General features: G+C 34.2%; 1 protein-coding gene across 5 annotated transcripts in view; it reads right to left on the bottom strand.

The window, feature by feature from the left end:
• Window positions 1-27,957, bottom strand: part of LOC131671062 (endophilin-A) — a 1,254,901-nt gene that overhangs the window by 641,332 nt on the left and 585,612 nt on the right. The window lies entirely within an intron of this gene.

Raw genomic sequence — 27,957 nt, 5'->3', positions numbered from 1 at the left:
CAGATAGCGGAGACTCGTTTGACTTAGCGTGCTTAGCCGCTGTTTTGGCTGGAGTTGGCTTAGCGCGCTTAGCCGATGGTTTGGCTGGAGTTGTATTGGCGCGCTTAGCTGGTGGTTTAGATGAAGTTGTATTGGCGCGCTTGGCTGGTGGTTTAGATGAAGTTGTATTGGCGCGCTTAGCTGGTGGTTTAGATGAAGTTGGATTGGTGCGCTTGCCTGGATTTAATTTGGCGCGCTTAGATGCTGTCGCTTCTTTGGCTGCTTGTTTAGCATTCCGCTCAGCTTCTTTCCTCTTAAAACCAGAAAGAACGTCCGGAGAAGTCAGTATCGAGCTCTCCATTGGTTTGCGGTCGCGATTCAATGGCTTCTTCGGCGTCGCACCGCGCAATGGACCGACGTCATCCAAAATCGAAAGATTGCTCACTGACGTTGCACGCGAAGTCGAAGTAGATGGCTCTGGAGTTTGTCCGACGTCTTTAACGTAATCAGCTTCTCTGAAAATGTCTGGGTCGAATGGCATGATGCCTGTTGCGCGGAAACCAGACTTGATTGTCTTTGGTGTCAACGCCAGATCAAGCGCTTTGCAGAACAAGCTGACCAGGTGACGGATTTCCAAGCCCTTATTGGCATTGTTCTTTTGCCAAGCCGAACACTGTGACTTGTAAAAAGTCTTCACCGGTCCAAACACAGAAACATCCAAAGGCTGAAGCCGGTGGCTGCAATGCGGTGGAAATGAAAGAATATGCACGCCATTCTCGACGGCAAGGTCTAGCGCTTCTACCGACAGATGGCTGGAGTGGTTATCCAGGAGCAGCAAAACAGGAGAAGCTGGCGTTGGCTTGGCAAACGCGATAAAATGCCGCATGTAGCGAACGAATGACGGCTGATCCATCCATCCAGAGCCGTTTGCCAAAGCATCCGTACCCAAAGAGGCATTATCTAGGTAGCAGCTTTGTATGTTTTTCCTTGGATACAAGAAAAACGGCGGCAAACTGTTTCCATTAGCGTCGACTGTCAATGCCATGGTAATCATGGTGCCTCGTTCAGCGGCTTCCACCTTACCAACACGCCGTGTGCCCTTCAAGGTGATCACTCGGCCAATTTTCGTTGGAACGGTAGAAAACCCCGACTCGTCCATATTGTAGACGTGCGTAGCCGGAAAATGATGCTCATCGTACATCGCGCCGAGTTGGTCGAAAAACTTCTGCACCTTAGTTGTGCAGAAAGCCTTAAGTCATTCTCCTGAGCTGTCGAGAAGACCTGATTCGATGGCACGTGCTTGTTACATGCTCGAAGAAAATCCAATAAAGCATCATCCGGTTTCGATGTCTTCGAAATGTTCTTCCACTTTCTTCACGTAGCGTTGAAGAGTGGTTCGGGAAATGGCATATAGTACATTGCGGCAGTCGATTTTATGGACAGCTTATCGACAGAACAACGTTTAATCGCAACAAGTAGCACATTAAAATCCATACCGGACGATTTTTTCGATTTATCTTTGGGCGACATGGCTAAAAAAATCGAAAAATACATGAAAACACCATTAATATTTTAATGTAAAAATACATTGGAATATAAAAAATTATCAACATACGTATATTTCATTAGATATTGTTAACTTAGTAATTAGGTTCAATCAACATCGATATTTCACCATTTAAAAAAAAAACGGGCGCCCACAACAGAACTAATTTCGGTGCCCACAATTGAACTTACCAGGCATCTCAAAAAGTGATGAAAAGAAATTTTTGGTTTTAACATATAAGTTGCAATCGATATTGCATCACAAAGTAGGAGTAACTTCCTACTGAATAAATATGTATTACACTTACCTTCAATGATTCACTTAGATTTCTAATACTATTGAAAAAGTTTAAATAAATTTTTGTGATTTTTTTTCAAGCACAGAAAAATTAAATTACTCACAAAATAAAGCAAACGCGTTTCTTCGATTCAATATTTGGCATAAAAAAAAGGCTGCCATAATACATAAATGACATTTCTTAGACAAACCTCATCTGTTTTCTGTCAGCAGAAACGCAGGGGTGTCCACAACCGAACCGTGCCCACAACAAAACCACTAAACACCCCTTAAAAATATTTTTTTTTTAATCCGGAAACACGTCATCTTAATTTTGGTATTTTCTCATTATCAGTGCGATTTTTAAATCACTCGAGCTGATTTACTATATTACATGTCGTAAAACAGTACAAAAAATAGTGTATTTACCCCTATTAAAAAGGAGGTTGCAACCCTTAGGTATAAATGTTATGTCCTTAAAAGCGCCTTTTTATAAGAAATTTTTTAACGTTCAGTTTACTGAAAAATATTTAATTGATGCTGAGAAATATTAAAAAACTGATTTTAGAGATTGATTTTCAGGGTGGATTTCACCCCTTAAAAGCCCTTATGGGCCGATAAAAAAAATCACATATCTAATTTTTTTTCAAGTACTACAACATATCCCAAAATCATTCAAATCGGTGAGATCGGGTTGGGGTGATTCCCTTGTAAGTACTTCTTCGGGAAACGCGTAAATGTTGTTTCTCGGAAATCGAAAAAACGCAAAAGCTTGCAACTAGTTACAACATTAAAATCAAATAATACTTTAATATCAAAAGAATTATTAACTATTTTTGAAGATTCTAGACGTGAAGTTAACGGTGAATTATTAAATAATGATAGTAATAATGGGGCAGAATTTGTTCTGAAATACTTCTATTATTAGACAGTATTCTGGTAAAAGCTCTACTTGATTCGGATAGTGAAATCTCTGTTATTTCAGAAGAATTTTACAAACAAAACTTAAATATTTTGAAAGATAAGCCTACTTTTCCGATTAGTGGACATGTTATTAAAGTAGCTACAGGCCAAAAATTAGTGAGATTGAATAAACAAATTTATGTTAATGTAAAATGGGGTAATCAATATATTAATATTATCTTCATAATCGTTCCTAAATTAATAAAAGATTGTATTATCCGTTATGATACAATGAAAAATATAAAGCTCAAACTTGATATATATAATGAACAAATTTATTTTGAAATTAATAATTCTTTAGATAACTTAAAATATAACGATACATTTATGAAAGAAAGTACTTTACAAACCTTAACTATTCAGTATGATACTGTCTCGGAATTATCTACCATCACTCATTTGATCTAATTCGTAATAAAATAGACGCAGAGATTGCAAAAGATGATTCTGTGAATCTAACTCAAGGGGAAATTAATGAGAAAATAGATGAAAGGTCTAGCCTAATCGATACTCAAAGAAATGAGATAGCTTTGCTTGTGTACGAATTCAGATATGTATTTCGTAAAAAACTAAGTTTATTAAAAGTATATACTCATAAATTCATTCTAAAAGATAAAGAGTCTCATTTTTCAAAACGGTATCCTATACCGATAAATTATCGAGACAATGTTCGAATTGCAATCAAAGAAATGCTAAAAGATGGCGTTATTCGTCGATCAATTAGTAATTATATTAATTCAATTGTTATAAGTATTAAAAAAGACGGATCAGTACGATTTTGTCTAGATGCTCGAAAATTAAACAAAAAATTAGTAATAGATTATGAAGCCCTATACATATGAATGATATTTTTCAACATTCTTTCGGAGTAAAATTTATATCTAGTTTTGATTTGACAATTAGTTTTTGGCAAATTCCTCTCGAAGGTAATACCTACGAATTTAATGTAGTACCTTTCGGTACATGCACTAGTACAGCAGCATCAGTAAGAGCTTTAAATTCATTAATTGGCGATTTAAAACAATTTATAATACCGTTTGTGGATGATATTATGCCCCAAGTAGCAAGCTTTGTTTCCAAAATGTTGCTACAACAACAATTTTCTAACATTTCCAACCTTATTGGCAACAAAATGTGAAAAATGTCCGCTTTTGTTTAAAACTCAATGTTGCCGAAATACTACCTCAACTTGATGCCCACATGTTGTCACAATGTTGTCACAACTGATACTTGAAAATATTTAGGCAAAATTTGCACAATGTTTCGGCAACATTACAATGAAGTAACGTCGGCGAACGAAAATGTTGCTGAAATTTTGGCTCAGCATTTTCACATTGAAATATCGAACCATTGCTGCAACACGGATAAAACAAGCTAGAAACAAACGAACTATCCAGTTGGATTTTAATTTCAACTTTTTAGCAACATTGGGGAAACGCTTATTCAACATTTCAATGTAATGGACTGGGGCGCGAAATGTTGCTGAAACATTTTCTCAACATTGCTACGAACTATCAAAAAGATTGTAAAAACAATGGCGGGAATTTGGAACAAAACCACAAACACACTATTTATTTATTATTGTTGTTATTAGAACTTTTTTTCTTTATTGATTTTCAATAGTTACAGTCACTCAAAAACATTGAACAAACGAAATGCGCACAAAATTTACGGTAAGGTAACAATCGATGCTACCATCGCAAGGTAGTAAGCAACGTTTCCTTACAATCCAAGTAAAAATATTTCATAGTAATAAATATTGCCGAGAGAAAGGCCCTTTGAGTTGTTTTGTTTTCCTTTTTATTATTTATCTTTGGCTTATAGAGACCAGCAGTTACAAGTATCCGAGGGGTTATCCACTGCTTGAAATCTGTGTACAGGGTAAAGAAAAATCTTTTGAAATCTTTCAAATTTTCTACAATCTTAATAAGATTGTAATCTTTCAAGATTTAAAAAAATCTTTTCTAATCGCTACACGGAGAGAAAAATTTACTAGATTTAAGTAAACGATTTCGTAAAGAATGCCATTCTTTTAATTCAAAAAAAATATTAATAAGTTTTAAACAAGTTTAATAGATTTTATAAAAAGTTTGTTCAAAAATAGGAAAGTAATATCTAAACTGGTATTTATCTCAAACCAAATAATTATTTTTTTTAAACAAAAAAAAATTTATTAGAAAATACCAAATTATTCTTTCAATTCTAACTAATCAGTTTTCTTGAAGTTACAAAACTAATTCAATACAAGCTTGAATTATATGTAACTAAAACTTTTTTAATTCTATGAAATGCATTTTTCAAATCGAACAAATAACTTTGATTTATTGCTCGTTAATTGCTGAAGTCCCTTTTTTCAAATATAGTTACTAAGTTCGAATAAATATTTCATCAACTAAAAAAATCATTTTTTCATACTATAAATAAAAGTTTGATTTGATAAAATTTTCTCTTGAATTTAGAAAAGACTTTCTACAATTTTCCTCATCAATTTGAAATCGTATTTTATAATGTACGATAGCTATTATTTTGAATTCAAAAAGGTATATTTTTGAATTCATATAACGATTCGCTTGACTGTAATAGTCAAAACGGCTTGCCAAAAACTAGTTTTTACCCAGCAGAGAGCTACGAAAAAATAAAAGATTATTTTACGTCTTCTCAAATAGGAAATTATGCATATGTGATAATGGCCCAGCCTTTATACGAAGGAGTTGCTCCGTTTTGCCTGGCTATTTTTAGTAGTAATAATAGATTTACAAATGAGCAAGTGTCATTACGCTGGGATTTGATGAAAATTCAAGCTGCTTAATGTGGTATAACAATTTTAGGATTTTCAGCTAATGGAGATACAAGACTTTTAAAAGCAATGAGGCTAAGATCATTTCTATCTTCTCCGAATACGCCATTATCTTGGAAATCATTTTTTATGCAACCTTTGGTTCAAAATGAATTTTATATTCAAGACACTATACACGTATTAACAAAAGGAAGAACAAGATTTTTGAATGTCAAAATTAATATGAAAATTGGAAAGTATTCAGTTTCGCAAAATCATGTTTTGCAGTTAATTAAAAATCATAGAAAAGAAAAGCATGGTCTATGTAATTCAGATTTAAATCCTACAGATAAAATGAACTTTGATGGAGCAAAAAAGCTGTATTCTGAAAGTGTTATATCACTTTTATATAATATATCGTTTTCTCATGCTACCATTTTATACTTGAAATTGATGCAGAATATTATGTTAGCTTATTTAGATAAAAATATACAAGCCGCAGAAAGAGTTTATCTATGCTGGAAGACTACTTTTTTTCTCCGAATGTGGAGAAAATGGCTTACTAGTAAAAAGTATCATATCAGTAAATCTTTTATAACAACAAACTCCTACACCTGCATAGAATTAAATGCACACTCCATCATTGGCATTATTATTTACTGCAAAAATAATAATTGTCCGGAATTATTTCTTTCTTTGTTGTTTAATAGCCAAAGTTGTGAAAAATGTTTTCGAGCTGCACGATCAATGACTTCTACTTCATCTACAGTTGTTAATTTCAGTATCTTGGAGTTTTAACATAGAATAAATAGAATTTTTTTTTCAAATAACGTGACTCATGAATTGAAAGATGATTATATATTTCCTCGGACCGAAAAGAAAATGAAAGAAGCTAATGAAAGGCGTTCAATTTTATGCTTAGAAGGACTACGATCAGAAGGCCAATTATTAGAAATCATTAAATTAGCATGGATAGATGCAGTGATAATTGGTGTGGACATGAATATTGTGAATGGCTCGCTTGTAGATGAACCTCCAATTGGATCATTTGTACAATGTAATCCAAGTGCAGATGATGAGAATGAAGATGAGGAAGAAGATATTATAAGCGAAAAAGAAACTTGCGAAAATAGTCAACGCAGCCAACTTACTCCTGAAGAAGAACAAAATCTAAGAAATGATTTATGTAGGATTGACAATAACGATCACATAAGCAATGAATCTGAAGCCATTTTAAACATAAAGAAAAATGAAGTCCTATTTACAGACGAAGAAGTATATATTTACATAGTTGAAAAAAGCACACTGTGTTGGATGTTAACTCAAGACAATACCAGATTAAGTAGTGATCGTGTACAAAAATTCAGGACAAGAGAAAAAAAAAATTAGTTATTTTTTAAATTTAATATTTAATGCTTAGTCATACGTTATTATAAATCTGTAATGATTTCCAAATAAAAAGTTTCTAAATAAAAATTCACTGAATTGTTTTTTTACTAGTTTTTGCAAAATGTAAATATTTTGTTTGTTATAGGTAGAATTAAGCTTATTCATGAAATAAAACTTTTTAAATAAAATTCTAAAATTCCGTAAAATTCATATCGAAAGCTGTTTCAACTATAAAATATTCACTTTGGATTTACACATTTTTATTATAAAATACAATAATTACCGTGGTAGCAATGTTGATGAAACATTTGCTAATTTTTCATGAAAGTTCATCCCAAAAAAACTTTCCAATCTTAGAGAGATTCGAAAAATCATTATAATCGTTCAAATACTTCTTGCAATCTTTTATAATTTTGAAAATCTTTGCAATCTTGTCAAGATTTTAATCTCGAAAATCCTTGCAATCTTGAAAAAATCAGTACAATCTTTCATGTATTCATGAAAATTGACAAAATCTTCTGTGATTTTTGAAATCATTAAAATCTCTGAAGATTGTGACTATCCTTCAATTTTCAATCTGTGTACACTTTTTGAGGCAGTGGATAACCCCTCGCAAGTATCAGTTTTATACAGTTTGATACATAAAAATAATAATAATGGCATCACAAACGAGTTTCACACCCAAATCTCTCGACTGCTTCTACGGCTCAAAGCGCCTTTTCAAATATGGGCTAGGGCTTACAATCTACAGGCACATTCTACGCAATTTTAATCACTTTTGAACCTTGACTAAACCGATTTTGTTACAACTTGGTACATTTATTGTTTATATGATCACAAATATCCGTTCCAAATTTTGTGTCAAAATATTAATTTTATCAAAAGTTATCAACATTTGAAAAAAAAATTGATTTTTTTTAAATACGCGTAATGAGACGCACTTTTAGAGTATAAACATTACAAATCATATACTTTGTTTAAAGAAAATTGTATCAACATTTTTTGTAAACATTTGCGAATCATAAAAAAGTTAATATTGGCACATCGTTTTTCCAGCGAATGAAAGTGAATGCATCATAACTAATCCTCTTAAATACAATGTTTCACGTTCATTTCAACTTGTGATCGTCGCACCACTTTATATTAAAATATTACAGAACGGTAAAAATATACAAGTGATTCCTTATTTTTACGGCAACAGTGTTTACAACTAAAATCTATTTAGTAGTACGTTAATGCATGGGCCTAAAACAAATGCTAGCAAATAAGTGAACATCGCAGATTAGTGTTCTCACGACAACGCTGTACAAACATTTCCGTTATTCATTACTCAGTGGCTCTCATTCTTAATATATGTTTGACAAAAATGCGACAAAAAACATATTATAAACGCGACTGTTCTGAAAAACATACGTTTTTAATTGCTTATCTTATTCGATTATTTCGCCATTGACAGTACCACACAAAGAGTGAAGTATAGGAAAAGCTACATTTTTACTTTTGTAAGGCAGAATAAATACTTTAGCAGTTATTTGATTAATGTTACAAGTCATATATTAAAGCTTTTTGTTTTCTTTGACATAGTTCATTCCAAGTTTACTTGAATTGCAAGGATAACTATGAAAAGGACCTGTCTTCTCCCATTTCTGTCCTATCACGTAATTTTCTTTATTACATTTAACAAAATTTAAAACTTTCACTACGTGCTCAGAATCAATGCATACATAACTATTTTTATTGTCTTCACAATTAAGTTTGAAAGTGTTGAATTGAGCTACCTTGTATTGCACAGCGTTAGCAAATTTACTTGTCAAGAGGCCACTCTTATGGTGATGTTGCAAAGTCGGTACATTGTCAATAACACTCGAAGTTTTAATTTTACCAGTTTCAAGCTCTGCGAATCTACGTGACAATTGTTGAAGTGGTTTGTTACCGCTGCGAATCAATTTCTTTATACGACTAATAAAATTTTCAAACCAGAAAACTGAAAAATTATCTAGCTCGCCGTATTTCCTGACATCGCTAGCCAAGTGGTATAGACCATGTACATTGTACGAAACATAGCGGCGACCATATAGATTTTGAAAATCAGAAACAAACATGCTCAGTAATTTTTCAACATAATCAACCCAAGTATTGTATCTAACCATTACCGGATTGGACAGAATACTAATAGCAACATGGAAAGTTACAAAATTATTGCAAACATCAGGACTTACGTAATCTTTCAAGAAAATTTTACCCGTATAAAACAGTATTTGTCTCCATTCTGTAGCCTTAAAAAATTTAACGTCCGTCAAACCTTGTGGTTTCCGAGTAAACTCATATGGTATGTGACTTGCTAATCGAAGCATTGCATTGGAAATACCGTTTATAATAATTGATGGTAATTTACAAATGAGAGGAGAAAACAGCCAAAGCAAGAATAATTTACGGCATACACCTAGAAATACTAGGTGCATTGGGTCTAATGGCACCTGCGTAACTAGACCTAACTTAGGAATTTGAGTTAAAATAGTTTTCTTTAACTGATATGTCTTTTTTTTTCTTCGTCAGTGTACGCAAAGTTGTTAAATTTCTCATCGGTACGTAATGTTGAGATTTCCCCCGGAAACAAACGCATTTTTTTCTCACCCCTTCAATTTCACACTTTGTACAACAACTATAGCGACTATGACATTTTACTCCTAGTATGTACGCCTTCGCGGAAGCATCGCAGATAAAGCCATCTACCGTTATTTCATATTGAGTTTTCAATACAGCTATACCATTATTTATGTACAGTTTAGCTTCTTCCACAAAAAATTTTAAAAATTGATCCGAATCTTCAGGTTTAGAAATCCCATTAAAAATTCCAAGTATATACACATTTTTCTTAAGTCTATCAGAACATAATATAGGCCACAAAGTCTTAGCAGTACTCTTACCCACTGAAGCTCCATCTACATTAATTAATAAATCAATATTAGTACTTATTATTTTGTTAGATCTCCGATCCATAATTATTTTATCCAAACATGATTTTAGACCAAAACGGCAATATTTTCCACCATCGATTTAATAAATTTTTGTATAATTAGGAGTTGGGATTAGTGTTCTGGAATCTAATGGTAATTTCAAAAGAGGACTGTCACTTCAGATTCTATGGAGAAGATCTGTAAAAGTCTGAGTGATATAATTATCGAGAGCCCAATCGGGAAGCAAAGTTCTTAATCGCGATGACACAATGTCAATCTCACTTAATGAAATATCTTGAGATACAGAGGGTAAAACACTTGCACTTACAAGTGGTGTACTAAGAGAGCAATCTGAATATTCAATTTCATCAGAAGCTGAATCCATGCAGTCACTGTATCTATAGTCGAATGCAGAATCATGAAATATAATTTTTTCATTCGTGTATTCCCAATTGATTATTCCATCTACTTCTGCAGTTGACTCATAATTTACTTGATCGATGATGACACTATCAACTAATGAGGCCTGAACTACAGTCTTGTTACCTATCCTATTTCGCTCATCATTCATAAGCTGTTTTGGAATACTAACATATACTACTAAAGCATACAATAAAACTTGATTTTTAATAATACTTATTGTAGATTTTTTGTTAAAGTATGTCTTTATGGACTGTTTGATTCTGTTCATAGCCTCATTAGTTTGTGTCTGAATAATACGCTTATCATGCCTTTTTGTATAAAACGCTTTTTGACAGTTATTTGGAAGCTTTGCCATCTGAAACATAAGAACAGTAAAATTATTAATTAAAATCACACCACATTCAGAAGCGTACAGCTCATTTGTTTTAGTATTCATGAAATGAAATGAAGCTGACTATAGCAAATTTCATAGTTATTTCTATCATTTACATTTCTTAATTTTAAATTTAATGCTATAGGAAAAACTTATAATTTAAAAATTTCAAGCATTAAAATCAAACGAGAACGAACATCCACGTTACTCGACCGCCAGAGGACATCATTATACTGTCGCTAACTATAGACACATCATTACAGTCTCTCCGATGCCTGTCATGTGTTTACTTATGCTAGTTCTGAGTTCTGCTTGGTATTGTAAGTTCTGTAATTGAGTGTTGCAGATATTTGTAATTCAATTTAGTGAATATGAAATGTTCAAAAATTTAGCAAAGTTTCTTGGATTCATTGGGGAAAGTTTATCACATCTAGCATCCATCAGATAAGTTCGAATCTGTCATTATTACATCATCAAAAAGTAATGTCGTTGCTTTGTGTATGTGTTTTCTCTTTTTTTCATAGGAAAGATCAGATTCAAACTCGTTGTGGGGAAAGCAATAGATGATATTGTATTTTACTAATGTGGACTCTGTATGGGTCTGGAGATGACTTTTATGGTATATAGGACATTTTAGCTGCTCGTCAATCAAGTGAGTGTTTAATTGTGGTTTGCGTTCCAAAATACATGCCAGAGTATGTGGAATGATGTGCTTTAGATTCAGTGACAAGAAACTCATGCAGATTGTTGTAAAACTTTAAAGTGAATTGAGCGTATTGGATTTTCCAAAAAGTTAACACCATTGCCGTAGGATATTGAGCTGAGTTGTCAACGGATCAACTTGAAAATTTGGTACAGGCATTCTAAAACATATTTGCATCCACTTAAGGAGAATTTGGGTAAAGTATGTAGGAGTTGTTCAATTAATTAATTTCCAGGAAAAAAAGTGTATAATAGTGAATTATGGGTTTTATACGAGTTTTCCTAAATTGATTGATTCCATTTTCAAGAAAGTGTCTGACCTAAGTGAATTCATATGTAAGGTAGAGTACATGCACCAAATTTCAGCCTGATCCATTGAAAACTCAGCTCAGGACCTTGCAGTTTTCGAGTGTTTCAATCAGTCATATACTTTTGTACAATAATTTGGAAATTTGCATACATCTGTATTATCCCCTTATTAACTCAGTTCTTGTTTTTTTTTATTTGTGGAAAAATTGTTGTGATGGGTGCTTGTTTAACATTTTTATGATTTTAACTTATTTTATATGATAGTGGTCATTTAGGTTAAAAATATTGTTCTTTCATATTTAAGTATTGATAAAACAGCAACGTGGTATTTGAAATGAAAATATTTTTTTTTTTTGCTTTAATTCAGATAAAGATAAAATTATAGAAAAGTATGAAACATGAACAGTTGGGAGTTTATTTTTGCAGTAAAAACCAAGACATATTCATGTAAATAAATACTTATATAACGTTAATAGTTAGGAATAAATCACTATTACATATTTGTTGACAAATGTACTTGGCTCATGATGCAATGTCACACTGTTTACTCAAAATTCAGATTAAAGCTATGTTGAAGAATATGTTAATACAAACCTTGCATAATTTTGGTACAATGCGCTTACTTGTCTTCTTATGCTTGAAGCTGCATAAATTCTTTTTCTTGCGCTTCTTGGTAGCACTATACAGCCAAAGTACGAGGAAAAGTTGAGTTTCTCTTTTCGAGTTATTTTATGACAGCATCCTTCTATCTTCAAGTTGCCGATCAGTAAAAATCAACCTCTGCTGGTCAGGTAGAATACCTTTATAGACATACATTAATTAGAATTGGCTGACCATAGCAATTATTTAAATATTTTCTAGACATCATCTTGTACGAAAAGTAGAATTGTATTTTTCAAATTATTATTGTTTCATAACAGAGAAACTGAAAATTTCAATTACTTTTTGTGGTAATAATTGGAAGGATTAAAGTTAATTTAATTAATTAAAATACTTATTTGAAAAAACAAGATAAGTAAATATATTATTTAAACTTGAACATTGTAATATCAACTTATTTGGAACTGTTTTGCAAGTGAAGAGTATTTGCAAAGTGCCATCAGCAAGTCGTCCACTCAAATCACTGTATCAAATTTCAAACTTCCATAGGTTATACTACAAATAACAAACATCAACTTTGCTATTGAAAAAAAGCAGTTTTTTAATGGAATGCCAATTCACCAAAACAACTTACACTTTAATTATAGCTCAAAAGTTGTTTTTATTTCAATTATAAGTAACTCAATGATGAAGCCTTTCAAAAAAATTATCAAAAATAACACACAAACAAATCTGAAGACAAAAAAAACATAATGAACCGATAAGTCAAAACTGCTAGAGGTCAGACACGCACACAGAAGCAAGTACTAATCTCAATGCCAGTGCCAGTCTCGAGGCCGAGTAAGAAGTCGACGAGTGACCTGACGAGCTTAGCTGCCTTGGCCTTGCTGATGAGGCTGAAGTACAAGGAAAAGTGGATTTTTAGTTTTCCATCCTTCCATCCTTCCATCTTCAAGTTGTTGATCAGTAAAAATCAACCTCTGCTAGTCAGGTAGAGTACCTTTATAAACATACATCATACATCATCATTGAAATACGTCAATATACGCAAAAAATTCTTCAGTAGCAGTAAGTTGTGATAGAATCAGCCATTTTATATAATTTAATTTTCTTATCAGCGCAGACATCAAAGTAGGTAATTCAATATTGAAATATAAAATATGAAATCATTTATCTGTACTACATTACCTATGGAACAAGTTATCTGGTCATGGTTTTTTCACATAATTACGGCATAGAAATTGTGCATGGTTTCATTCATTATTAAACTATTTTATTTTAACTAAAATGCAATGAATTTTTTCCAATATTTTCTGAAACAAAAACAATTACATGATTATGAAAAACATTAATTGCGGATATTATATTCCTCAAATTTTTGTCACTTTATAAAAAACAAGAATTGAATGTAAAAAATAAATAAAATACAAAAGAAATTGTTGGAAAGTAGGTTTTAGGTTAAGTTAAAATAATTTTGTTCTACATATGAATTAAGTGAATATCTGGTCACGTGCGTAATTAAAAGTACAATATATACAGAATAATACTATTTACCTTATGTCAATAAATCACCACTAGCAAGCGAAAAGCCTTGGTCTACATGATGAAAACTGATAGGAGTATAACGCGGGCGGTAACCAGCGAAAAACCACTTCTCCAATTCTTCGAGCCACGGAGCTCCTTTGTTTTTGAGAAGACAAAAACGGACATGCTGCACTCTGCTTGTAGACTATAAACTTGGCAACAGCGTAGAAGGTGGTGAGCTAAAAGCAGGACAAAACACGTGTGACGTGCAACAGTTGGATCAGTGTGTCACCAGCGCGAGTGTTCGCTGTTGCCAAGTTTATGAACGTTCTTGAGAAACACTCCGGCCTGTACCGATCGCGTGCCGCGAGTCGCCGGTCGCTACCGCGGTGTGCCGGTTCGGAAATGAATCCATTCTCTTTCAATAAATAAAAAAACAGTGAAAATGGTGCCTAAATCAAAGAAGAACATTGATATAAAGTACAAAATCGTAAGATTCCTGTACAACAATGAGCTGACAACTGTTTCTGAATCCTGGATAGGTAAAATACAAATTATGGAAAACAATGTGGAACGTGAAGTCGATGCGAGCGCATGACCAAAAGGGGCAAATAGTTAATCTATATCCACTTTGGTGCTAAACAAAAGTGAGAGGAAAAAACAATGGCCAATGCTTCACGTGGACATTCTTGGAACTGCGAGTAAGTGTACCTTGTTCAGTTTATTTTTCAGCCGCATGCAATATGAGCGGTGCTTTCGCGTTATAGTTCTTCGGCATAAGATCAAACAAAGTATGCCGACGTTTTTTGCAGTCGTAACGTCAGAGCATATTTGACGCTACGTATCTCTGTTAATTTTTATCGGATCTGAAAAAAAATGCGTGTTTAATTATTTTTGATCCTCTATAAAGTGGACGTAATGGAATTTTTCGTGCAAAGACCTTATTTCTTTTATTTTCCAAGTAGTAGCGAATATTGTTAAATTAAGCATATTTGTATCATAAAATAACTTAGAAATAAACATATGTATTAACGCAATTATCAGGTACACTATTGGAAGCTCAGGCCAAAGAGCATATTGTTTTTTCAGATGACAGTTGCGCGAACGTAGATGCCGAGTACGAGTGCCAGAAACGTCAAAATGAGGCTGATGAAATCCCCACGGCTGACGCAACAACAGCCAGAACTCGCAAACGCAAACGCAACGATGATTACGACTACGAGAGTCACGATGAAAGCTCTAGTTCTTCTAATTCTACAGCAGATCCAAAGGAGGAGCTACAAAAGAAGGAATACCAGGTTCCTTTGGACATTCCAGAAGTTCTAATAAATGACATTTTTGGTAAAATTATTTTGAAATTTTACATTTGCAAATTTTGATAGTTTATTAATCTTGTATCTATATTTTTACGTATACAATGACATCTTAATTATTTGATTTCTTATTACTTAAACTTTTAATAATGTTAAAATTGATGTGTACAATGCTCTTCCTACATATTAAAAAAGTTTAGATATTTAGTAGTAAATGTTTCATGAATTAAATGTAATTCAAGCCTTAGGCTGAAACTTTCTCTATATAACGAAATTGAAATTTTATAAAGATCAGTGCTTTTTATTATATCAAGTACGATAAAAATGTAGGTGGATTTACTTCATCATCTATTATAAAATAAAAACGAAAATTTTGGAAAAGTGGCGTTTTATTTTTCAACATAGTCTCCTTTTAGTTCGATACACTTGGCCCAGCGATGCTCCAACTTCTTTAACCCGTCTGAAAAATATGTTTCCTCGAGGTCTGAAAAGTAGGCTTCCGTGTCAGCGATTACCTCCTCATTCGACTCAAATTTCTGCCTGACGAGTGACTTTTTCAAGTTTGGAAACAAAAAGAAGTCACACGGGGCTAAATCTGGAGAATACGGTGGATGGGGCAGCAGTTCGTAGCCTAATTCGACCAATTTGGCCATGGCGACGGCGGAGGTGTGAGCCAGTGCGTTGGCATGGTGGAAGAGCACTTTTTTCGTCGCCAAATGGGGCCGTTTTCTCTGCAATTCGACGTCGAATCGGCCCAATAATTCGGCATAGTACAGCTCTGGGACCGTTTTGCCCTTTTCCAGGTAGTCGATGTAGATCACACCTTGTGAATCCCAGAAAACTGTGGCCATCACCTTTCCGGCCGATGGGGCAGTCTTCGCCTTCTTCGGAGAACTTTCGCCGGGTAAAGTCCACTGTTTTGACTGTTCCTTGATCTCTGCTGTATACCAGTAGATTCATGATTCGTCGACTGTCACGAAACGACGCAGAAACTCCTTCGGATTGCGCTTAAACAGCGTCAGACATTGCTCTGAAGTTGTCTCACGGTTGCACTTCTTGTCCGGAGTGAGCAAATGCGGCACCCATCGCGCCGACAGCTTTCTCATGCCCAAAATTTCATGCAGGACATGACCCACGCGGTCTTTTGAGATGCCTACGATCTTAGCTATCTCGCGCACCTTCAATCATCGATCTGCCAATACGCGATCGTGAATTTTTGTCACGTTATCCTCCGTGGTAGTCGTTTTCGGAGTACCTGGACGTGGCTCTTCAAAAATCGACGTGCGACCACGTTGAAACTCGTTAAACCAATTTTTGACGGTCGCCATCGAAGGAGAAGAGTCACCGTACACAGCATCCAAGCGCTTTTTGATTTCGCTGCGCGATTTCCCTTCCAAAAACAAGAATCGAATCACCGACCGATACTGCTCTTTTTCCATTTTTCAAAAATCAACGGACACACTTGCTTTTACACGCTCTCAAAAATAAACTACAACTCCGATCCGGCTGAAATCTTGACAGTAACCATCGAGAAGGTTGTACTACGCGATAGAATATTTCTTTTGCGAGAGTGGCGCCATCGGGCGGTGAGGCTAAGTACTTATCGGACCACCCTCGTATATAAAGACTAAATTATTTTGAGGAATGAATGTTGAATTTTTCAAAAATTGAAACCAAGTGATTTTTATTTGTAACAATTCAAAAGAAAATTCTTCTTCAAAAATACATTTTCAAAAACAAATAAGAGGATAGCGAAAAACTAGCATTTGTTGATCTATTTCAAGCTGTTTTACAATTTACAATTACATAATTTACACTTATACAGATTACAACGTATTATATAAATTTACTTATTACTTTATTCTTTATAAGCTTGAGAAATATTAAACAAATTTTAATTTATTAACATATTTTGTTCCGTAAAAATGATTAATTATTTTAAAAATAAAAAATAAAAAAATGTTTTTCCAGATGTACCAGGTCTGGTTCAAGACGATTTTCAAAACAGTCAATCTATATCAAACTATACCAGCAAAGAAATTACAAACGCAGAACAACTATCTAAGTTTTAATTAATTGGCTTACTTAAACACTTACGCCACTACCATAAAGGCACCTATGCAATCTAAACTCAAATAAATTTCTCAAATAAATTTTAATTGATTGTCCTATTTTTTTTCTATTACAGAACTCTTATCCAATGGTTCTGAAGATGAAGACGATAAGGGAAACCAGTCCAAAGTAGAAGATGAACATTTGAATGGTTATGAGTATGACAACTCAAAGGACAATGATGTCATCAGGAAGAATGAAAGCAGTAAGTTCTAGTTGATTAGTTTATACTGCAACGATTGCCGAAAATCGTAGGACTCGCGCGAGGTTAATGAGCGGCTAATCGAGAGTAGCCGTGCTCGGTTCACGAGAGAGAGAGCGCGTAAGGGGCAATGACCGAGAGGGGAGGTAGCAACCGGCAGTATGACTGTGCTACTCAGTCAATCCGTGCGCCTAACCTCCATCCGTCCCGAGTTTTCTCGTTTTTGTTTGCCATCGACATTGTTCCTGGTTTGAGTGCGTGGGTGCGTCGGTAGCAGCGGTAGCAGCAACTGTAGCAGCAGCAGCTTCAACAGTAGCGGTAGCAACAACTGCAGCAACAGCAATAGCGACAACAACGACAGCAGTAATCGAGGAGGTGCAGCGATCAACAAAGCGGCGTTTCAGCCACTTGTCATTTGGATACGGTTGGCCACCGTATCCCCTGCGGTATTGCGGTAGGTGCACCTTCCCCTTTTGTCGATTGTTATAACGATTTTGCGTGCGAATCCGCGCAGCGAGCGCGGAGAGTTTATTGTTTTTCGTGCGAGCAGGTACTTCGCGGCAATCGCGGTTTTTTCTCTCTCTCTCGAAAAGCGTGTGTTGTCATTCACGCGTGCGCGCGTCAGTCTCTCGGCCAAATCCCCGTGTAATTGATTTTATCAAATAAATCACCCCTTGGTTTTTATTCAAACGAGTTTCCGTTATTGTGTTTTCCCTTTGTCCGGAGGTCGCGCATAGATTTGTTTACATTCCGATTCGAATTCGCCGGTTGCGAAGCACGAATCGTGCAAGTATTGATAGACGCGAGTCGATAACCTAGGTTCCGGTGGCGACCGCACGAGCGCTACTAGCAAGGAGCGACAGCGCCGCCAAGTGGCGAGTTGGGGGAACCCAACTCGGGACATCGAAGAGGCTCTGCTCAGGCGCACTCCGAGGCAAGGTAGGTTACTGTGCTTCGTGCACATAGATAACAAGGCGTCGTTCCGTCGCATTTAAAGGTATGTTCCCGTTGTTTTAGACTAAACGGCAGCCTGTTACAATACTCGTATTGAACTTGTAAAAATTACATAATATACGATTGTTTATTCCATTTTGCTTAACAGTTGAGGAAATTTTGAATGAACGTAATACATCCTCATATTTTTTTACTTGCAGATGATACGGAAACCTTGGATTTGCATAAAAACTTGATGGAAAATAATGATAATAACATAGAAAATAAAAATAAAAGTGAGAACAGTAGGTTTCAGTTAATTATTTAATTAACTAAATTAATTACTTTTAAACATTTGTATAAATAACATTTCTTATAAAATACTTTATTATAAAAAATAATATTATTGCGTACATAATATTTTATTTATTTAGTTACGTATCCATATTAATAATTTTTTTATGCAATTTCAGATCCTAATCCTCCTTGGTATATTGTACAATTTCTGAAATCTTCCAAGTTTACTGTAATATATTCAAATTGATTAACTGAGCAGCACCAGCATAGTCGTTGGCCAAATGATGTCAATAATAGTAATGTGATAACCCAATATATTATACCACGAGTAGAGCCGGCGGAAGACTGGCGAACGAGATTAATCAGACAAACTTTTGGAACTGCAGGTAATTCAAAATATTATATAGCTTACGGGGGTAGTAATGAGAATCCCTCAGTTCGTGTACCTCGACGTACGAGGTGAATTCGAGGGTGGAAAATAGTTGCTAAGAGTTGCTAATTCTTTAACTTTCTTGGTTAGCATTGTGTATCTTGCTGTAGCTTTGCTTCATTGAATTTAGTAAGCAAGTATTTATTCAATTTGAAAGGGTCAGGTACTGCAATTTCTTTAAATTAATAGCAAAATTTTTGTTTAGCATTTTGTCTAAATGTTAGAGAACTAAATTTTTTAAGCTAGATCATAAAATAATGACTTAATAAAAATTTTACTAAATCGTCAAAAATTAACTGAATGTGTACAAATAACGAGTTTTCCAGTAAAGATAATTTCACAAACGTAAAATAAATAAAAAGTATACCGTTTTATTACAAAGTGAGCAGTATTATAGTTTGACATTGCTATGAAAGAAATGAAGTGTTCCTGAAATACAGTCGATTTGTGAAAAGCAATTATAAAAGAAATATGTGAATGCAAAATGGTATTTCATTTTCGATGACGTTAACCATAATTTCTAACTTCGTCTTTAATTTGTCATCTAAAACTATTCCTAAATTGGAAGGAAAAACAGATGTTCCATTAAAAAAAATATCGTTGAGATATAGTCGCACGCTACTCATGTTCATCTTCCAAAATCCATAAATTATAGAAATTTAAAAATTTTTTCAGAATCATATGTTGCTGGTTTAAAGATGATTAAAGTTATTGAATCTCCTCCTGTAGATGGAGATCGTATAATAATAAAGGCTACAGGAGAAAAAGCAAATAACTCCAGAAAGACCTTATCTGAACTAACAGATAATGACTTACATCAAATGAATGAACGAGACATATTTGCATGTACTTTAAGTATTTTGGACGATTTCCACTTTACTTTCATTTGATTACGTGAGTCTGATGATATGTATATAATCATATTTATGGATTTCCAGATGGATTTCAGGAGGTACTATCAAATCAAAATAAAATTATGCATCAAATCAAAATTTTGAAAAAGGCACTTCTTCTACCTCGGGATATGCATTAAATAATCTTCATGAAGACTTAAGAGCCACCTCACTGAAGATGTTTTTCGAAAATGAGGAGAAGCTTTTAAATGACGACGTTTATAAAAAAGGAGTAGTAACACTAATCGACACACACACACACACTCATACATATACATGGAGATAACTTTTTATCCATAGATTAAAAACAAATTTTTTCAGGAAAGTTTTCTTGGTGACCAGGGAGAAGTATCTGGACACAAAGTTTGTGTAAGAATGCTTGAATGTTGTTTGACCTACAAACTGGCTTCGAATTTTGTTTTCGTTGGCTGCAGCCGTACAAAAGTAGGTTTTTCAGATACTGAGATTTGAAAAATTATCAGAGGTACGAATGTATTCCTTAGTAACAGGATACAGTTTACTAATTTACATGAAAATTTTTCAAGTGGTTGCTGTAGAAAAGTTTAAGAATCATGCAGAACAAAAATATACTTTTACTCAAGCAAACGACAGTTGCTCACTATGGTTAAAACAGGCACCATTTCGCAATACGAAAAGAAAAGAAAGGGTATGAAAGCATTAACAATATTCGATTATGCGCAACACCATCTTGAATTTACTCATAAACTTTATCATTTTTAGACCATCCAAGATTTGATCGACCAAGAAGAAAAAGACGAAGATGAAGAGAGAAAAAATGCATTATACAAGAGGACTAACATGAAGCCTCCAATTTTTAAGCTCGTACATACGACAGTTCTGTTTTCTAATTGTAGCTTTGTTCCTAGGATAGCTTTGCAATAACTTGTTCATTGCGGTAAAAAATTTTTCGCGTAAATATTGTTCCACTTTAGCCGGTACGTTAAAAGTCGCATTGAGTCGAAAAATCCATGAAGTTTTGGGTCTGAGACTTAGTCTAGACGCCCAGAGGGTTCTGTGGCCAAACATGGGTCGCATCGATTTGAAGGCGTATTTTTATGTATTTTGATCCGGAGAATCCGAATTTTTGGGTCACAATTCGATCCGCTGGTAATACAAAAAGTTATTGACAATTTAAATAAATAAATGGCTATATCTCAAAAACTACGAGCGATAAGACAAAAATTTTCAGATAAAAGTTGTTTATCTCATTGTTATCTACAAAAAATCTTCTTATAAATTTTTGCACAATTCCATAATTTGCAAGATATTTTCTATAAACAATGGAAATCGCACCTCCCACTTGTCATAATCCGCCTAACTTCATGCCTCTTCAATTAATTGAAAAGTGCAGAATATTCAATTACCATAGGGCTCGACCATCCACTGTCCGTGGATTCGATAATTTCCTTGTTCAGCATATATATTATAATTCTGTCATTCCTTACTTTATATTATAGAATATAGGATCATATTTTTTCTTGATAGGTTTAGCTTGTCGCTCACTTGAATCTTGTGTATTATATTCGATGAACATCCAAGACCCTTGGGATATGGAATAGCACGCGATCGATGATTTGTTTTTGTTTCTAGAGCTAATTGGAAGTAAGTTGCAAAATTCCAGTCGACGTCATATTTGAATCTTCTGACAGTCTGGCCACTTCTAACTTGATCTCAATTTGAGAATTCTTAAACAGTAAAGTTCTGTTATCAGACTCCAATATTGTTCGGAACTGTTTAAGGAAATTCATTTCTAAAATATATTCATTGATAAAAGTGGAGAAGATTGCCACTCTTGCCGGCTTTATCATGTCACTCATTGTGACAAGTAAAAGTTAAAAGTAATTTATGACTGCATCCCTATTTTTTATTTCAGATATCTAGACGATATAATTATGTGTATAAAAGAAAAACATTTACAAGTTGTTTTAGACATTTTTAATGAGCATGATAACAATCTGAAGTTTACACATGAAATAGCTAAAAGCAACAAAATTACGTTTTTAGATATATCATTGTCGATTGTTAATAATAGAATTGTAACTAATTGGTATCAAAAACCAACTAGTTCTGGCAGATTACTAAATTTTAATTCCAACCATACTATACAATAAAAACTTAATATTGTACATAATTTGGTCGACAGAGCAATAATATTGTTTCACAAAGAATTCCACACAACAAATATTAAGATAGTAAAAAACATTTTAATTGACAATAATTATCTGCAGGATTTTATTGACTTGACAATCACAACGTATTCGAAAATTAAAATTTAAGAACATGAATTCACACAATTTCTTAAAAAATAAGAACTACAGTTCTACATTCACAATTTCATTACCGTACAATAAACCATTTTTGAATTCTTGTAAATCTGCTCTAAAAAATATAATATACGTGTAGTTTCGCTTATGAGTACAAAATTGAATAATATTGTAAAACTGGGCAAGGATCGTAATGACAAATAGTCTGAGACTTGTATTGTATATAAATTTCAATGCAATCAGTGCCTGGCTATTTAAATAGGACAGACAAAAAAAAATTAAAACAAAGAATTAGTGAACATGAAAATACTTCTATAGAAATATTGTTACCAATACCTAAACACCTTGTTAATAATCAGACCCATAGTTTCGATTATTGTTAACATCAGCTTGCTCAGCTTTTCATATGTATGCGCATGCGCGTACATTGTAAGAGTGTGTCTGTACTGTGTGTTCAAGTTAAGGCCTGCGAGCCGCCGATTTTTATACCCATCAGGAGCTCACTCCTTCTGTAATCGCTAGACAGTGCGCAGCAATAAACTCTTTCGTGTTGTAACTCGTGTACCTTTTTCAATATTCTCCGCCTTTTATTACATCAGGTTATAGTCCCAGCACGCCTCCGCTGCGTGAAGATTGACAATTAATCATGTAAGTAGAAGTGAGTGATTTAGATGAAAAGTGTAAATGAAAATTGACGAAATCGCGAGTGTCACAGAAGTGTGAGTCTTTTATAAAAAAAAAAAAAGGTTGCGATTTAGAAGCGTGAGTGTTATTAGAGGATTGGTGAAAAATATACTAGTTAAAGAAAGTAGCATCGCGAGTTCCTTTAGAGGCTGCCGTAATAAAATTTTGGAAGTTCGTTTGACAGCAAGCGTTGCATGTCTCGACCGGCAAAACAAAGGTACGACGTCATGACGCCGAGCCGAGCACGTGTAGAAGGCATAAAGAACCGAGCAACAGGTCGGCGCGTGTCTGAAATTCCAGGAATAGAAAAATTAAAAAGAAAGAATGTGAAACGAAAACAAAAATAATTGGGTTATAATTTCAAATCATCAAATGAAGAGATATAATAAAATAGATGTATTTCGAAAGTAAAATTGATGTGATTATGAAATTAAATAGAATTAACTAGAAGAATAAATTAGAATGATTGTGAAAAAAAAAAATATATATATACATAATAAAAATTAGAAGTATTCGAAGAATAAACTAGACGTATTCTATTGATGAAAATTTAGAAAGTTGTTGAAATATTAAATGTTATAATGTACTAAATTAAAGTGAAATTAATCATAACATAAAGTAAAATTGTAAAGTCGAGAAATTTCGGGCGATGTTCAAACGTTTTTCTCTCAATAGACTGGCATAAACTTGGAAAACATTCCTGGTGCTTTGCATGTGTGCGATCGCCCCCTGCTTAAAGGACTTTGTCGTTGTACGACCTTTTAGTGGGGTGCACATGTTGAGTATTAGTGTGTGCTAAGAGCAAACGTCGTTTCCAATCCGAACTATCAAACGTTTTGATGGGAAGGAAAAGAAACTGCAATATATCCATGAGAAACTAATTGAAATGTTTCGTATTTATCTAGAGGTCTACTACTCAACGAAATGGGAGACATCTCAAAATATGGTGATGCCGAAAGTGGCACTCCTCCGGGAACGCCACCCACCTTAAGACAGGGTCGTGTTTCTCATGGTAAGTATAACAAAATGATAACAATCAAAAATAAAATTACATGCATATAAATTACATGAAAAACTTAATTAGAAGCCATATTAGAAGTAGATGTGCGGATCCGCCACTAGAAGTTCATTGTAGAAGTTATAAACAAAATCCAAACATTAATTAAATTTTCGTTTCATCTAGATGACGCAAACAGCGACAACTATCCTGAGGAGGCTCTAAGAAGCTCCAGTTCTGTCGAGGAAAATGTTGTAGCTCAGGAAGGTGTTAATGACTTCCCAGCACAACCTATGATGAACCCTGCTCCAGATGTTCAAACAATATCTAGAGGAAGTGTGGACTCTGCCGGAATAGCAGATGCTGTTCTTGACAGAGTCACTTTAGAAGCAATCAATAGACTAAATCAAAGGTTCCCTGGTTTGCTTGAACCAAGCACACCAGCTGCTTTTCTGTTGCCATCCGACAGAGGAGCAAACAGCATGCTCAGACAGAGATTGGATTAAGTGGAAGAGATGCTGAGATCAAATGAAATAGCGACTGCAACTCTGAAGTCAGCTATGGCAGCAGCAGAAGGGGTACTTCAAAAGAACTAGATTTAGAAAATGCTACTATTAGACGTTTAGAGGTAAATCACTCACAGCCCAACAATTCATTAACTCCGAATAGCTCGACTCCTTTAAATAATACTAATTTAGCAACCCGAATACCAAATAATTCTGATATATTAGATGACACAGACATTAATTTTCAAAATGTTGTACAACCAGTTTCAATTAACACTGTGAGAGAATCCGTCACTGAAAATTCTTTTGACGTTAATAAAGAATTATCTGAATCTATAGGCGCGTTATTATTGCGAAAAATAATAATGTAGCGAAAGATAATTTTAAACGTGAATACAAATTGACTAGAAGCATGAACCTAAACATTTGGTTTGACTATTTGAATTCTGAATTAGAAGCCAGAGATCTTTTAGATGTAATAGATCCTTCAATATCTTGTACTAAGCCATATGATACATTGGAAAAGTCTAGAAGAAACAAAATAGTAAGAGACATAATAATTAATCATTTAGAAGAAGATTATCATAAGAAAATTTTAGATGTTAAAGATCCTATTACTATTTTGTCAATAATAAAAGATGCAAAGAAACTTGAGAATAATGTCTCTGAAGTGACAGTAAGAGCTAAACTCTATTCCATGAAAATAGGTAGAAGCGAAAAGGTCGATAAATTTTGTGACAGGTTTAATGCTATAATAAAAGAGTCAGAACTTTGTGGAAGAGAATTACCTCTTACCGAGGCTGAAAAGAGATGTGCTTTTTATCAAGCTGTAAAAGACGAATTCCCAGGACTTAGCATTGCATATTCGATCAAAAAGGCTAATCCAGAAAACAGCAACATGACTTTAGATGAAATAAAATCTATCGTGTTGCAGTTAGAAGCAGATGCCCATAGAAGACAACTAGAAGCTAGAGGTCAGGCAAACGTGGCAGACGCAACTCAGACTGCCTTTGGTCACCGTGGTGGCACTGATACCTGTTGGCGTTGCAATAAACATGGGCATGCAAAAGATGACTGCCCACTCATTGCAACAAATGAGTGGTTCTGCTATGTTTGCCGCAGGATAGCTTCTCACAACGGAAGAAACTGTCCTAACAATGGACGAGGCAATTATGGATCTAGAGGGTACGTAAATAATATTTATAGAGGTAATTACAAAAAGGGTCAAAGTTCAGAGGGAGTCGGCTACAACGGAGGTTTTAGAGGAAGAGGCAATAATAATTATAATAATAGAGGTAGAAGTAATAATAATTGAGGTAAAAATAATAAAGGAAACAGAGGCGGGAGTATATTTAGAGGTAAAAGTCGATCTTTTAAATCCAACGCTAGACCATACACCCCGCACAATCAGCATCAGAATAACGCCAAAACTGCAGCAGCACATGCAGCGGTTCAAGGTAAGAGTAATACTCATACCTCAATTCATAATATAAGTTTCCTGGCTGATTCCGGTGCAACAGAACATATAGTAAATAAAGGCTTTATTCTGTCCAACTTTAAAGAATGTCCTGGGGGGGTTATTAGAAGTGCGAATAAAAATAGTACTGCTGATATTAAAATAGATGGAAAAAGGGACCTTGTTCTAGAAAAACATGATAGTCAGGGTAAAACTATTGTACTACCAAACGCTCTAGCTGCGCAAAATATTAGTGAAAATCTAATGTCGCTTAGGAAGTTTGTTGATGCAGGTTTTAGTATATATTTAGATGATCGAATTTTGAAAGTTTTTGACAAAGAAACAAATCATGTGTATTTATCAGGCGTTTATAATAAACCAAATTGGATTATTTCACTGAGTACTAAGAGTCCTGTTGATGCTCTAGAGGAAAAATATCATAGTTACAGATGTAACGCGAGAATGATCACTCTTGATGAAGCCCCTGATGAAACTCCTATTAAATCATCTAACGAGTTAGACGAAAATAACCAAAATAAAGATATAGATGCTGAAATTGAGAGGGAGTGCATTGTAGAAGAAATCAATTCTAGTTCAATACTTAACAATAATCCCTCACTCAAACATTTAAATTATAAATTGGTAGACATAGATAGTTTAGAAGATGCAGAAAAATAGAAGACCTGTTCACGTCATTTGAATTAGAAAAATTACACACTGAAAAATTAAACGAAGGTATGTTATGGCATGTTAGATTAGGTCACCCTTCATTAGCTTATCTCAAAGAATTACAGAAATTAGATGTAAACTTGAAAGGAATAAAATTCGACGAAAATATAATGAACTGTGAGACCTGTATCCTTGCAAAATTGACGAAACTACCATTTAAAGAAACAAGAACCAGAGCTACCAAGCCACTTTATATGATTCATGCAGATACCATTGGTCCAATTAAACCAACTTCATTCCCAGATCAATGTCGATATATAATAGTTTTTGTAGATGTCTACACCAAATTTGCATTGGCCTATTCGGTAAAACACAAGTCTGAATCAGGTGATTGTTTAGAGGTTTTCCTGATTAGTGCACGAAATCTACTAGGTAGAAATGAAAAGGTCAGTTTTATTCGAGCTGATAATGGTACTGAATTCACAGGAGGAAAGTTTTTGGAAATAATGAAAAAGGAGGGCATAGAACCAAATTTTTCTAGCCCGCATACTTCACCACATAATGGTACGGCAGAAAGATTTAATAGAACCCTTATTGAGAAAACTAGGTCACTAATGATTGATTCCGATTTGCCCAAGAGTATGTTGCCATTTGCTGTGGATGTATCTATAAACTTACATAATAGAACTCCTAATAAATCAATTGATTTCAAGATTCCTTTGAAGTTAATAAATCCTTAAGGCAAATGCCACATAGATAAAATTAGAAGGTTTGGAAGTATTGCTTATGCTGCGAAACACGCCCTTGAAACAAAATTCTCAGCCAAGGCTATTAAAGGTGTGCTGGTAGGTCAGACATCAAATGGTTATATACTTTGGCACCCCAGCTTGGGCAAATTTGTTCACTCAAAGCATGTTAAAATCAAGGAAAAACTTACATACAAAAATATTGAGAACAAAAGAATTTTTGGAAAAGACAGTGAAAGAAATCAAGATAGTGAACTAGAAGATGGAAAAGAAAAGACAGTGCATTTATATGGAGATAATTTAGAAGTATTAGAAGTCGAAGAAAACAATTTTAAAAACATACAACTGACATCAAACCAAAACATGGGAGTTGCTAGTTCAGTCATACCTAAATCTAAAGAGAGTAAGAAGACCCGATCTAAGGAACAAACTATAGATGTAGAGCCCATTAGAAAGCAACCGAAAAGAAATCTAAAAACTGCCAAAGACTATAAGGCCATGGATAAAGGAATCTCTGATGCTCGAATGGTAATAGATATCAGCTTTGCGTTTTTAAGTAAAATAGGCATTGGCTTAGAAGATAAAGATGAGTCAGTATCTGCTCTTTTGGCTGTCAT

The sequence above is a fragment of the Phymastichus coffea genome, unplaced genomic scaffold (assembly GCF_024137745.1).
Source record: "Phymastichus coffea isolate CEN01 unplaced genomic scaffold, Cenicafe_Pcof_1.1 PCOF00009, whole genome shotgun sequence".
Classification (NCBI taxonomy): domain Eukaryota; kingdom Metazoa; phylum Arthropoda; class Insecta; order Hymenoptera; family Eulophidae; genus Phymastichus; species Phymastichus coffea.
This window is presented reverse-complemented; position numbering and strand designations above follow the sequence as displayed.